The sequence below is a fragment of the Canis lupus genome, chromosome 14 (genome assembly GCF_048164855.1).
Source record: "Canis lupus baileyi chromosome 14, mCanLup2.hap1, whole genome shotgun sequence".
NCBI classification, from domain to species: Eukaryota; Metazoa; Chordata; class Mammalia; order Carnivora; family Canidae; genus Canis; species Canis lupus.
In genome coordinates this window covers 36,268,815-36,282,836 of record NC_132851.1, presented here as the reverse complement: position 1 = coordinate 36,282,836, position 14,022 = coordinate 36,268,815, and positions in this window count along the sequence as shown.

Genomic DNA, 14,022 nt, shown 5'->3' with positions numbered 1-14,022 from the left:
AGCACGTCATGCATATTCATGTGCCCACACTTTTGCTTATGCAGTTATTCTGACTGAAATGCTTTCCTCTTTTGGCTCCCATTCTCAGCACTACACCAGAACAGAGCTCACGGGGGCCTCACCCTCTTCCCCACGTTGGAACACTTTACAAAAAAAAAAAAAAATCCTGAGGCTTTGGTGCAGGTTGCATTCAGAGCATTTGCTGACCACACACCATTAACGGATCAGGTTCTCCTGTGGCCCAGAGGTGATGGGAAGTGAGGTCATGGGGAGTCGGGGCAGATGAGGGGCAGCAGGAAAACCGCAAAGCCTGCATGAAGGGAGCTCAGGGTGCCTGGGATGAGCAGTCATCTCCTTGACAAAAATATTTAAAATCATATTGGAGACATTAAAAGCGTATGAGACTAAGCCCAGAAATGAAATGTTTGGGCTCATTTTAGATGAAAGGGGACATATTTTTGCATCTGTTCTTTCCAACTCATTATACTATCTCCCACAAGTTCAACAAATTAAAACCTGGCTTGTTTCCATCTCATTAGGGATCAATTTGCATGAATTATAGGTTTGCATTATTCAAGACTTGTGTTTAATTACAAGAATTGGGAAAGAAAAAAAAATAAAAAGGAAAAGAAGTAATGGAAAAAGTAGCCTTCACCTTTAAGTGCTTTAAGCTGGTTTCTGATCTGGCTTTAGTACCCAAATACGGAAAGTACCTCAGGGTTCAAAGCAGCTGAAGAAGGGAAGAACCGATCCATGAGGTCAACTGCAGTCTTCTCTCCTGTGCATCACCAGCCCCGCCGGTCTCTGGAGGCCTGGGTCAGGTGCCTTGTCCTCAAAGGGTTGCAGAACGGCTGAAAGAAACAAGAGGTTGTGAATTAAGGGGACTTGAATCTGACTCCCAGCCACGCTCCTGTTCTGATGAGCACCGTTCTAGGTGTTTCCACACATGCTACACTATTTCATCCTCCCCACAAGCCTGCAGTATGTGCACCTGGAGGTTTAGAAGGTGAAGTGACTTCCCCAAGATCCCCGGGGCCCAGGTGGGAACCTGTGTCCATGTGCCTGCAGGAGACAGATGTTTGTGCCTCATTCTTAGTAATATAGCCCTCTCCCCCTTCTTGTTCCTATTCTTGCTTCCTTCCTCTTTGCTCCTATATCCCCAACCTCTGTGCCACTGTCCCCTTCTTCTTCCCTCCTTTCAGACGTGGCCTTATCAATAAGAAGAGTAAAGTTGAAACTATCGTCTGTCTACTGGTTACCAGCCAGATGGAAGCAGCAACAAGCTCGTAATAGCAAGGAAGCGTTCCATAGCTTGCTTGCTCTTCAACCTCAGACAAATCAATTATTGAAACTCTCTTAAGTCTCAGATTTTGCACCTATATGTTAGCGTCAAGAAACTGACCTCACAGGGCTTTTGTAAGCAGTGACTGAAATGATATATATAAAATACTTAGCATAGGAACTGCTCAATAAATAATAGTCAGAGCTGATAAGCACAGGATTTCAGCTGATCACTCAAACATTACTGGTAATTGGTACTATCATACTCATTTTACAGACTAAGAAACGGAAATTGAAGGGTGTTTAAGTGATCCAGTATCATGCCCTTAAGTAGATGGTGGGGCAGAGATACAAGGTCAGGCCCACTGGGCTTTGCAGCCTCTGCTTTTCCCATTATTCTTCCTCCATGGGCTTCTGCAGTAGGTTTCTAACAAGACCCAGCCCCTCCTCCTTGTTTGCAGGTGCTTTGTGCTACAACATAAACCTGACTTTATCATCCTTTTCCTCTATGGGCACCCTTTGGTGTAAGGACTAAGGCTGATTTCATACAGTCTCAACTCTAAATTTGGGACCATATTTGTGTGTGTGTGTGTGTGTGTGTGTGTGTGTGTACATTTATACGAGTAGACTTAGTCACAATGAAAATAAACATAAACATCTCTATGGGTCAGAAATCAGAGACACCCTGCCATAAATAAGGAATTGCTATGCAAGCCTACTGCACACATGGGCAATTGTGTGTTCAAACTCTGCAGTGGAACCACTGATATGGGGGACTCAGGGGTAGTACATGATACTGGGAAGCACTGGGTGCTTCAGGATCATTGCGTGAAATAAGGGGCTCCTGGCTGGAGGAGGCTTGCCATTATTATTTTTTTTTCTCCAGGTGCAGTACAGTGTTATTTTTTTAATAATAAATTTATTTTTATTGGTGTTCAATTTGTCAACATACAGAATAACACCCAGTGCTCATCCCGTCAAGTGCCTCCCTCAGTGCCCATCACCCAGTCACCCCCACCCCCCGCCCTCCTCCCCTTCCACCACCCCTAGTTCATTTCCCAGAGTTAGGAGTCTTTATGTTCTGTCTCCCTTTCTGATATTTACCACACATTTCTTCTCCCTTCCCTTAGATTCCCTTTCACTATTATTTATATTCCCCAAATAAATGAGACCATATAATGTTTGTCCTTCTCCGATTGATTTGCTTCACTCAGCATAATACCCTCCAGTTCCATCCACGTTGAAGCAAATGGTAGGTATTTGTCATTTCTAATGGCTGAGTAATATTCCAGTGTATACATAAACCACATCTTCTTTATCCATTCATCTTTCGATGGACACTGAGGCTCCTTTCACAGTTTGGCTATTGTGGACATTGCTGCTAGAAACATCAGGGTGCAGGTGTCCCGGCATTTCGTTGCATCTGTATCTTGGAGGCTTGCCATTAAATAGAGGCATTAAAAACCTGATATCAAGGTCCAAGACTGTGGCAAGAAGGATGCTACTTTTCCAGAGGAGCAGAAATGAACAGAGGCAACCCAAGTCAAGGATTTGAAGAACACCATCCTGACCCACAGACTGAATCTAGTACATCCCTGTGAGATGACAATATTACATGTGGTTTTGCAGTAGGAATCCTAGGAGATCATATGGAGAGACCAATCCTAAGAAACGACTGCTAGAGATACGTAATATGATTTTACATAACATTTTAAAAACCCTAAAAGAAAACAAAAATGAAAGTGTACTTGTTTGGAAGTAAAATGAGAGGAAATCCAAAAGGAAACCTTCTATAAAATTGTGGAGCACTGTATGCCAAAAACAACAGAGGAAAAGTGGGAACAGGTGGATAAAGAACTAAAGCCTTTAGAAATTCTAGGAAAAAAATTTAAATGAATCAAATTAAAAGTCAGCAAATGGAACAACTCTAAAGTGGACATAATCAAAGAGAGACCTAAGGATTGGAAGGTGATTGTGACAAATTCGCCCAGACACAGGGCGAAGTGTAGAATGAAGGGATTTGAAGCAGATGTTACAAGACACTGGGGACACATTGTAGCATAGTCATATGCTCCTGATACTAGTTCCAGAACTAGAAAGTAGGTGGAGTAGCACGTGTAGTAATATCCTAAGAGAAACCATTTCCAAAGTGAAGATAGCCATCAGTCATGCTGAACAGAAGAAAATAAGACCATTCCTAGTCACCCTGTGGTAGAACTTCAGGACATTAGGAATAAATGGAAACTCTTTCAAGTTACCAGATAGAGAAGCAAATATTAGGCACAAAGGAACAATAGTTAGACTTGCTACAGAACTTTTGATCAACTATCCTAGATGTTAGATTAACATCTTCAAAATGTGGAGGGGAAATAAATATCAACCTGGAATATTAAGCCCAATCTACATTATTGTTCCAAAGTTGGGTGAAATGAAGTTGTTTTCAGATATAAAAAGAGAATTTACCTCAGTTTGAATCTTGATGAAGTACCCAGATCTGAAAGGATCTATTTGAGCAGGAAAAGAGATGAATGTAGAAATTTGGCTGGGATACAAGTTAAAATAAAGAGAGAAACCAGTAAACTATGTGGGTAAATGTTACCTTTCAAAAAACATAACAGATAAGAATATCACGTGTTTTTATTTTTATTTTTTTATACAGCAGAGGAAAATGATAGTGGTAATAAGAGTTGCATTAATGCAGATGGGATCTGTGGGATAATTAACACGTGCCAGAGTTCTAGAACTTTTGGTGGGGGAAGAGAGATGGTGAAAAACAGTGACATTGAATAACTTCACAAGTGGTTAGAAAAACGTATATATTTTGAAATCTGAAGAGTAACCATTAATGGAAAAGGCATAGAATCAGTAATCTGTGAGAGTGAAAGACAAACCATAAATCTCTATCAACCCCAGAGAAAGCAGAGAAAGAGAAAGCATACTGATAAAAATAATCAAATGTTATCAGTAATTACAATAAAAGTAAACAGATTGTGCTTATGTATGAAAGGATATTAGATTTGATAAAGAGGAATAAAGTGTATCTATGCCGCTTACGAAAGTCACATCTATGATAAAAGCAGCATGCAAAAATAAATAAAAGTAGTTGAAATTAAAATGATGGAAAATAAAAGAGAGCACATGATGTGATGAGCACAGGGTGTTGTACACAACTGATGAATTATTGAAAACTACATCTGAAACTAATGATATGTTGGGTAATTGAATTTAAATTTAAAAAAAGGAAAATGATGGGAAATAGTATCAAAAAACGAATGTATCAATGCTATTATCAGGTAAAGTGAAAAGGGGTGCTACACAATGATAAAAGGAATAACTTGTCAAGATATAATAATGAATTAGTATGCACATAGTAACACAGCATCCAAATACATATAGCACAGTAAGAGTCAAGGCTTTAATATGGTCCATCACATCCTCTACGCTGTGGCTAAATGGAAACTGTCCAGTTTACTTCTTCCTGCATACTGCATTCTCCACACATATAAATACTTGAATACATTAGGCAGATGTTTTTGCCTATCCCTTAGTGTTCTAGGCCTCTAAATTGTTAGGCCACCAAAAACGCTCAAATCACATCCACTGTGAGAAGATTCCTTTAGCCAAAATACCCTCTCCTTTAAGTAAAAACTTGTTTAGAAGTTGATTTTTTTTTTAATGAACAGATATGGACTTGTCTATTTGTGGCAGGAGAAAAAGACCTCAGTTCACTGGCCCTTGAAAGCCACCTGGGAAGCTCCTCCTGGTCAGGATAGTCCAGAGCCAAGTAAAGACCCATTGATCTAGTTCAAGTCTCTTACTCATGGTTAAACCAAGACCTATAGAGGGAAAGTGAATTTCCCAAGTTCACACGGTGATGTAGATACAGCATGAGGATTAGAAATCCCATTTCTTGCGGCTCAAGGTTCTTTCCTGCCTGTCGTTCTCACCCCAACCCTCAAGGACTGTGAAATATATAGACATTTATAGATGGAAAAGGCCTTGAGCATCATTTCAGCCAGACCCTCATTCTGTAGCTGAGAGCACCAAGGTCCCGAGAAAGGGATCCTTATAGCTCACATCACTTAGCCGTAATCAATTATTGCCACTGGTTTTGGTATAAAACTGCAGAAGCTTCAAGTCTATATAACCTTGTTCACGTACTGAAGTGCAAAGTGACCCTTGCTAGATATTCCTCCTCCCTTTATTGTTTTAAAACATTCCATTATTCTCAATATAAGCCAATATATTTTCATTGTAAGAAATCAACAATGAAGACTTGTATAAGAATCAGAAGCAAAAGTTCCCCTTTATAACTTGTCTCCAAAATGAATTCTTCAACTCAAAGGCAAATGCTATTAATTGTTTTTGAACTTTCCAAACATCACCTCTTGCATTTATGAACACCCTACACATTTACAAACACCCATGCACACACACATGGATGCTCCACATATATGCGGGGTTAATGTCTATTATGTGCTGAATTGTGAACCCCAAAATTCATATGTTGAGGTCCTAACCCCCAATATGTTGGAACATGACTGCATTTGGAGACAGGATCTTCAAAAAGATGATTAAGTCAGAGTGAGGACATTAGGGTGGGCTCTGATCCTGTGTGCCTTTCCTTATAAGAAGAGGAAATTTAGACACAGATCCACACAGAGGGAAGACCACATGAAGAATGGGGGGAAGACATCCATCCACAAGCCAAGAAGAGGGGCCTCAGGAGCAAACACCCTGCCAACACCTTGATCTTGGACTTGTAGACTCCAGACCATGAGACAATAACTTCTGTTGTATGAGCCACCTATCCTGTGGTAGCCCAAGGTGACCAAGACACTGGATTTGGGTTATTCTGGTTCTTCCAACACAGGACAAGTTACTGAGCTTGAGTTTCTACATCTGTAAAATGGAGCAATGATGTCTACTCCTTGAGTTTCTGTAAAGGGTCTTCAACCACACTTTGCAAAGTTCCTTGCATGTAGGAGGTATACTGTCTAGCTGTGGACTCTTTCCCCTATAAAGTGCAAAACTTATCCCTCCCATCAGACATGAAGCCCACTGAGAACAAAGAACGTGTATGAAGGATATCAACATATCCTTCAGTATATCTTGGGTAAGGATTGATACATCAAATACACCAACTACATTTCCAGATCATCTCTTCTAGCACCTGACTTCATACCATGGCACTATTATTTACACTCCCCCTTAACATGCTGATTCCTGAAAAATCATTCCAAGCACTCTCTTTCTGCATAACCCCCAGCTCACTTGCTATGCACTATCTTCTTGGAAAAGCCCCAAACCTGTAAAAGAATTTTTCTCTACTCTGTAAGTCCACAAGGTGGCCAAATATGGCAGGAGGAGTCCAGAACACCATGATCTTATTTAAATTTATGACTGAATCTCTATGATGTGGCCCTTTGTGAAATCCCACAATGGTCCTACCTTCCCTGGTCCTGTCTCCCCAACTTGGGATAATAGCATGCTATGCTTCTCTCTTCAGACCTCCAACATTCCCCACACCCCATCTTCACTCTCAGGTGATGGTCTTGCCTCTTGTTAAAAAAAATAGAAGTGATAAGAAAAGAAACTCCACACGTTTCTGCTCCCACACGTCCCCACCTGTCAGTGTCTGTACCTGCGCCTTCTGCCTTCTTTCCCAGTACCGTAGATAAACTCTCTAAGAAACATTTGGGGGCCAGCCCCCTCTCCCCTGTGCAAGGAGACACCCGCTCTCTCCTACTCAAGGACATGACAGCAGTAACTTTCCACTCCTTTTTTGCAGCATCAATTTCTCCCTGTACCAAGTCATTTTCATGCACACGGAAGCATGCAGTCAGTGACTTCTCCCATCTTAACAACCTAGCATTGGTTTCACTTTTCCTTCCCTGTTCTGCTCCATTTCTGCTCCTGTTTACAGCAAAACTCCCTAAAATAGTTGTGTACTCTTGCTTTTCCAAGTCCTTCCCCTCTTTTTCTCTCTTACGCTCCTACCAACCCTTTGTCATCACCTGCTGAAGACATCACTCTTGAGAATATCAGCATTTGTTCAGGCTGTAAAATCCTTGTGACCACGTGTGCCGTCCACAGCTTAGTGAAACTAAGGGCTGCACTCGACACAGGTGATTTCATCCTTTCCTCCAGGACAACACTTACACTAGTCAGGGTCTTGACAGATGCCGATGAAATACTCATCAGGAATTTTTAAAGAAGCATTTTAATAAATGGACTATTTGGAGAAGTGTGACAGGTAAAGGGATATAGATTCACACGGAGAATAACCACCCCAGGAAGCTATCAGCACTCCTACACCCCACAGGGCAGAGGATGGAAATGTTATTACCAGGACCTGGTTGAGAGTTGGGACCAAGGAAGCGGGAGCTAGGCCCAAAGTTTGGTCATAGAGGGATGCAGTACCCCCTAGAACTGCTTTGAGGAAGGATGGCATGGGAAGAATAAACACCCCCACCTCTCTCTCTGCACCCTCTGATGTCCTGTCAGTGACTCCTACTGGCTAAACCCAAAGGGAAGCCAGAGGGCAAGGAAGCCCAGGGGATGCATCAAGTAGATGACAGTCTTCTGGGCCACGTAACAGCTGGAGAGGACAAAGAATGACAAGGGTGGCGGTAGCAATCAGAAAACAGGCAAAACACTAAATGTTCTTGCTTCTTCTCCTGTCATTGACCACCCCTCCTCTGTCTTCTTTGCTGGGTCTTCCCCACCTAAGAGCTGGACTTCCCCATGATCCAGTGCTCAGACCTCTTCTCTTCCCTCACATTTCCCCCATGACTGTTTCCAGTCTGACAGCCTCTAATAACAGTCTACCTACTAATGACCCTACTTACATTCCAAATGGATCTTTCCTTAGAAACCAACCCTGGTATATCCAACCACCTGCTCAGTATTTGTCTTTGAGTGTCTACTAGGCACCTCCTATTTAGCATATCTAAAATTAAACTCCTGAGCAGCACCCCAAAACCTGTTCCTACAATAATCTTTCCCATCTCATTTAATGGCAACTTGATCTTTCTAGCAGCAAGATCAACAGTCTTGGCATCATTCTGGCTGACATTTTTAATCTCAAATATCCAATTTGTCAGCATATAATTTTTACTCTACCTTCAAGATGGCTCAAGGATCTTGAAGGTAGAGTACTTCCCCTCACCTTGACTGCTAAGACCCTTGGCCAAGCACCATTACTGGTTGCATAGGCTATTGTAATATCCTCTGTGGGGGCTGCTGTGGTGTGCTCCCAAGACCCCTGACCCCTCAGAGCTGAGCTTACACTCCCAGCTACTGATAGGGTTGGTGGCTGAAGACTCTCAGTGGATCTGTCTCTGGAAGTGTCCTCCATGGATGAGAGCTGCTCATCCCAAGTCATATCTTCACTGTGGACTCAGTATGCATCCAGTGACTGGCCGCTCTTGGAAGAAAGGCCCAGCCATCTCATCTTATAATGGACAACACTAAAGGGCCATCCCAACTTCAGAGTGTCATGGATCACATGAGATTTTTTTGCACGTGCACCTCTGTTCAAATCCTCCCTCTGCCAAATCCTACTTTCTTCCCTCCTTGTGTGCATCCCTCCCTTCAAATGTAATCCCCGTATACTTTCCACATGCAAATTTCCATCTTGGAATCCAGGAGGGAAACATATCTAAGATGGTCTTCTCAGAGACCTCTTGCTATCCTTCTTGTCTGCCTGTGGTGTATCCCTAAACACTGTAACACGAGTGCCCTTTTAGAGCTTAAGTAGACACTATGGATAACAGTAGAGCAGTTTCTCAAAAAAATTAAGCATAGAATAACTATATCCAGCAATTCTGTTTCTGGATACATAACCAAAAGAATTGAAAGTACAGTCTTTTTTTTTTTTTTTTTTTTTTTTTTAGGAGAGGGAGAGATTATGGGGGGGTGCAGAGGAAGAGAGAAAATCCTAATCATGCTCCACACCCAGCGCTGAGCCCAACTCAGGGCTCGAATCCATGACCCTGAGATCATGACCTGATCTGAAATCAAGAGTTGGATGCTTAACCAACTGAGCCACCCAGGCACTCTGAAAGCAGCATCTTGAAGAGATATTTGTACACCCATGTTCACAGCAGCACTATTCACAGCAGCTGAAAGGTAGAGCCAACCCAAGTGTCCATTTACAGATGAATCAACAAAATGTAGTTAACCTATACAATGGAAAATAATTCAGCTTTAAAAAGGAGTAATATTCTGACACATTCTACAATAAGGATAAGCTTAAGGACATAATGTTGGCAAAATAAGCCAGTGACAAAACCAAATACTGCATGATTCCACGAGTGCGAGACACCTGGAGTAGTGAAACTGGCAGATACAGAAAATGGAATGGGGATGCCAGGGGCTGGGGGTGGGGGACACAGTGAGGGGTGCTTCATATTCATAGAGTTTTAATTTTGCAAGATTAAATGACTTCTGGAGATGGGCTGCACAACCATGTGAATGCACTTCACGACCACACTGAACTGCACACTTACAAATGGTTAGGACGGTGAATTTTATGTTACATGTATTGTACCACAATTTAAAAATGTAAAAACACAACAAAAATACTAACGTTGGATTATGTCACCCCTACTCAAAATTTTTTAGGGATTCCCCCTTTCACTCAAAGCATGAGCGAAGTCCTCCCAAGCCAAGTCTCCTGGCAATCTGGCCCCAGTTACCTGGACTCTGGTGTCCTCAGCCTTGTGGGCTCCATGAAGACCCTCCAACACGGCTGCCCTGCTGCTCTTCTGAACACCGCCGTTCTGTTTTCCCCCACAGGAACCTCCTTTCCCACTGATTCCCACATCTCCTCACTCCCTCCAAACCAATGCTCAAGTTCACCTTCCCCTTCACGTGGGCTTTTCTTCTCTATTTGATTACAGCTGCCCCTTTCCCAGCACTCCTGACTCCATCCCCAACTTGACACTCCTCCTTAAAACTGAGGATTTTCTCATATGCTTTAAAACTTAACTTATCGTAAGTATGACTGGTCAGCTCTGCCCCTCCTGAACATCTTCTGTAAGGACAGTCATTTTTGCCTCTCCTTTCATGGCTATATCATCAGTGCTGGGAAAGTGGCCAGCACATAGCAAGTGGTCAACAAATATTTGTAGAGTGTGTTGGGAGCTGGCTATGTATCTTGTTAATGAAATAGAATTTGTCTGCTCCTTCTTCATATTTTTAAAATAATTTAAAACAATTTATTTACGAGGGGATCCCTGGGTGGCTCAGCGGTTTGGCGCCTGCCTTTGGCCCAGGGCGTGATCCTGGAGTCCCAGGATTGAGTCCCCTGTTGGGCTCCCGGCATGGAGCCTGCTTCTCCCTCTGCCTGTGTCTCTGCCTCTCTCTCTCTCTCTCTCTATCATTATTAAATAAAAAAAATATTCATGAGAGAAACACAGAGAGAGATAGAGACATAGGCAGAGGGCAAATCAGGCTCCCCATGGGAAGTCCGATGTGGGACTCGATCCAGGGACCCTGGGATCACGACCTGAGCCAGAGGCAGACGCTCAACCACTAAGCCACCCAGGCGTCCCCCCTTCTCCATATTTAGGAGAGTTAAGAAGGATTTTTTAAAAACATGATAGTGTTTGGAATATGTTTTTCTTTCATGGAATTAATTTTGGGAAATATTTAATAAACACGTAGTTTATTTTCAAGAGGGAATGCTCCCGAGGGTGGATGCTTCTGTGCCCAGTGTGAAGATGTTCTTTGATTTTGCTTCATGGGATTGAAAGAACACAGCTTGCGATGCTTTTGCCCCACTTTTGAATGCATTTAGGCTAAGTTCTTGGAAAGGGAGATGTCCTAGTTAGAAAGGCATGAGTGATGTATCTAGCAACATGGGAAGGCTTCCAAAATGAGTGATCCAAGTAGGTCCCCATGAGGTAGAGTGAAGGGAAGAGGTGGCAGGGATGAAGAGCTTTACCTCTTACCTCTGGGCCATTGCAAGACCACAAATCTACTCTTACCCATTCATTCAGCCAATAAGAGCATAGAGGGGACTGCTACTAATAGGGGAGCATTCCAGTCATGCTTTCAAGACTAGAATTCAGTTAAAGGACCCACTGAAGATTGCACCATGATTTCAGCTTATTATATATCTTCCAAGTTGTAGGGCTGAGGGAACAAGGAAGATGAATTATTTATTTTAACTTCAAATTATTGGGCCATTTATTAAAATAACTGTAAAGTCACAATCCATTATGCATTCCAGGTTATTGCATGCAAAGGTGTTAATTGGTTTTCCTGGGTTCAAGGAATTTTACCTCTGTGGCCTCCAGTGTTCAGCCCATGTTTCTGAACTGAAACATCTGCGTTCAGGCTTCATTCAGCTCACAGACCTATGCAAATAGGACTATGCTATTTGCTAAAGTGGGCTATCTTCTTAGTGCAAAGCCTTTCAAGTATGTTGAGTGATAAAATATTACAATTTCATATTTTGCCCCAAATTTGTCCCTTTATAATCTTTTTTTTCTCAAATTCGGATAAAGGAGAAATTTATCTTCTGTGTTTTTTTTCTTTCTTTCTTTCTTTCTTTCTTTCTTTCTTTCTTTCTTTCTTCTTTCTTTCTTTCTTTCTTCTTTCTTTTTTTCTTCTTTTTTTTTTTTTTTTTGCTAATGAAGACATCCAATTTAATTTATCAGTGTTCCAGACCCTTCTGTTGTAGTCAATAAGGATAAATACAGGGAATGAAGATAATGAACAAATCCATCACGCCCCAAAGCTTCCTTGTGTGTCCCTTAGTAAGCTCTCCTTACGTTCTTCCTCATTTTCTCAGGTTCCCAGGCAACCACCAATCTGCTCTGTCATTAGAGAGTAGTGAATTTTTAAAATGGACTCTTGCAGCTTGTACTTCTTTTGTTTGGCTTTCTTCATTCAGCATAACTATTTTGAGATTCTTCTATGTTGTTGAATGTCACAATGCTTATCTCTCTTTGTTCTAAGTGGTATTTCATTGTATGGACATGCTAAAAAGAGTCCATCCATTCGTCTGTTGATGGACATTTGGACTGTTTCTCAGTGTTCACCTATTACAAATAAGGTGGCTAGGGCATTTTGTGTACAAGTGTTTGTGGGGACATATGCTTCCATTTATTTGGGGCCCTGACCTGTGATTAGAATGGATTGTAAAGCGAGCAAATGTTTATCTTTTAAAGAAACAGCCAGACTATCTTCTACAATGATCACACCACTTACTTTCCCACCTGCTGCTTCACTGCCAGGTGGAGGTATAAGTGCAGGATCCTCTCTTAGCTTCCTTCTGATGACACCCAGGATGGGGTCTCATACTTCCTATTGGGTGGAGTTGGGAGTCCTGGCTCCTCACATGGTCAGTGCTGACCAGACAAGGGGAGCTTGTGCCTTGTTCCAAGTGGGAAGGCCATGCCTTCCCTACTTGGCCTTCTCTGAGCCACCACGAGAAGGTGAGAAACTCATCAGATCCTCCAAAGGATGGAAAAGGTTCAGCTTTACTAGTTGGTGGGGGTGGGGCCCCGTTTTTTTCCTGTGTTGATTGCATGGAATCAAGTGGTTATTGTTTAAAAGTTTCTGTCTTGCAGGGCTGCCTCTCTATTGGCCCTTCAGCGAGAGAGAACAGGCTTTCACTGGGGTCATTTTGAGCTATAGCCATTGGTATTTCTGACTTGCCATTTTCTTTGGCTCCAAGTCTGGGATAAATGAGGCAAAGAGAAAACCCAGGGAACTCACCACTATACCATTCCTTGGGTCCCGAGTTTCCTGGATGGTCTACCTTCTTCCCTCTGCTTCTGAGAATCCTGCTTACGCATAAGGTGCAAGCTCTTCAGGAGTCTTAGGGGAGGGATAGGGCAAAGCACATGTTCTCCATCTTCCTGAAAGTGAAAGACTCATTTTGCAGCCTGATTTTAAATTATAATTTTTGATAGTTTTTTTTACTAGCATATATAATCGTGATAGTTAAATGTCTATCATGTATCCTATAACCCCGATATACACATATTAATTCTCAGGTTGAAAAAGCACTATTCTATATCTGGTTTGTTGAGTGTTTTTATCATAAAAGGGTGCTGGGTTTTTGTCTGATGCTTTTCTTGCCTTTGTTGAAGTGATCATATGGTTTTTGTCCTTTGTTCTATTAATATGGTATTTTGTATGTTGAATCCTATATTCTTGGGGTAAATCCCATTTGGTCATGTTGTGTAATCCTTTTTATATGTTGCTGGATTTGGTTTGATGGTAGTTTGTTACGATTTTGCATTTATATTCATAAAGGATATTGCTCTATTGTTTTCTTGCCATGTTGTTTGATTTTTATATTAGGAAAAACTGACTTCATTGAATGACTTGGGAAGTATTCTTTCTTCTACTTTTTGTAAGAGTTTAGGATGAATTGGTTTTACTTCTTTAAATGATTGCTAGCATTCACCAAGAAAGCTGTCTTGTCCTGGCTTCTCTCTGTTGGAAGTGTATCATGCCTGGTTCAGTCTCTTCTTATTATAGGCCTATTCATATTTCTTTTTGTTTTTTTTTTTTTATTGGAGTTTGATTTGCCAACATATAGTATAACACCTGGTGCTCATCCCATCAAGTGCCCCCCTCAGTGCCTGTCACCCAGTCACCCCATCCACCTCCCCTTCCTACTACCCCTTGTTCGTTTCCCAAAGTTAGGAGTCTCTCATGTTGTGCCTCCCTCTCTGATATTTCCCACTCATTTTCTCTCCTTTCCCCTATAATACC